This window comes from Gavialis gangeticus, unplaced genomic scaffold (genome assembly GCF_001723915.1).
Source record: "Gavialis gangeticus isolate Ggan-Ray unplaced genomic scaffold, GavGan_comp1, whole genome shotgun sequence".
Taxonomy (NCBI): Eukaryota; Metazoa; Chordata; order Crocodylia; family Gavialidae; genus Gavialis; species Gavialis gangeticus.
In genome coordinates, this window is record NW_017729033.1 from 99,981,328 (window position 1) to 99,983,136 (window position 1,809).

The following is a 1,809-nucleotide window of genomic DNA, read 5'->3' on the forward strand; positions in this document are numbered from 1 at the left end:
GCCACTGAATTGGGCTGAATCTCTGCTGAACTGAATCAGTGACTGAAGCTTCACACAGCCCTAATGGCCAGGGCATTTTTCTACTTGTCTGTGATTTTAAGTTCTTTGATTTTTTTCTTAATTATGTGTCAAGATTTCCATCACTTAGGCCCCTCCATTTCCTTCCAAACCTTTTCAGTATCAAAATGAGACTTTGAGGTGCCTTCTAACTAAAGAGTGCTCAAGAGGTCTGGTTACATATTAATTTTAGGCAGCTCAAGGAGCTCTAAACCCCTGGATTCTCTACACATTACAACATGTAAACTAGTTTTAAGCACTCTTTAAGCATCTTAAAGTTGCACCACTCCAGGGCAGGCTTATTTCTGATCTGTGTTACCCAGCTCATATTCCACAATGTGTGGCCACTCCCCAGAGATAAACTGAGCGAGTTTCAGTCCTCTGGCATCCCAAGATGCATTTTCCCCACCCCCACCCTCCTGTTCTGTGCGGAGAAATTTTCTACCCTGTGAACTCTGCTGCCCGAGGGCTGGTACTCACACCAAGCCAACTCTCCCTCCGATCTCTGGCAGTGATCTAGACAGGCAGCTTGCAGGGGCACAGACCAGTCCAGGTGGTAGGGTTGAGGGGGAGCAAGGTAGGGGGCCAGATTGGGGTCCCCATGAGCAGAGGCTACCCTTTCCCAATCCCAATTTATTAAAACATGAGACTTTGTTTAAATGTACTTACTCTTTATTTCTTTTTAACTTCTTTTTTGTTTTATTTTTTATTTTATCCTTTAGTGTCTTCAGTGTCTGACTTCCTTCATTTCACCCCCCAGCCACCATTCCTGCCTATTGCCTCTTCACCTATTTCACTACCAGGGGTCATAGCAACCTCTGTCAGGTAATACCTGTGGATTCTGCTAACACTTAAAACCAGAATTTTGACCTTACAATTTGATCAACTGTAATCAATCATAATGCCTTGTAACTGAAGTAGACATGAGCCCTCTCTAGACCCAGCGTTGACAGTACTGTCCACAAATTTTGAAGGGTTTTCAACTGCGAAAAAATAACTGATTGCAAATCTACGTAAGAAAGTCCAGCATGATAATTGTGTCTACAAGAGATGCACCAAGGGTCTCATAATAACCATCTTTCAATACCTGGCATGACTATGGCAATTTAAAGACAGCACAAGCAATTTGGAAGTGCCATATTTGTTAAAACTGGAACAGTCATAAACTCTATAGCAAAGATTGAAGAAAACAACATTGAAATCCTGACTGTTGAACTCAATGGAATTACAATCACTTCAGTTTACAAACCACCCAACATGAATTTTGCCTTTACAGATACACCAGGGTTCACTCAGAACAAAACATGGGTGATCATTGGTGACTTTAACAACCACAGCATGCAATGGGGTTACAGTGAGACCAATAAAGATGGTGAAGGAGTAGAAGCTTGCTTGGATGCATACCAGCTGAGCCTGATCTATAACCCAAAGCTACCTACATCAGGGGCGGGCAATTATTTTGGGTGGACGGCCACTTAATGAGGTTTAGTTAGTTGTTGAGGGCTTCATGAGTAGTCCTGCCCTTTGATGGTTGCCCCGCCCCCTGGTTGCCATTTTGGGGCTGAAAATCCCACTCTTAACCCCTGACTTTTGACGCTAGACGTCCTTCCCCCTGCCCCCCGGAAATACTCCTTTTGGGAGAGGGGGTTGCCATCTTAGAATCAGGAAAAAAAACAAATCATACACTAAAATACATTAGAGTAGGTGTTTGACTTTTAATTTTATTACAAAAAATATTTTTGTCATGATTTG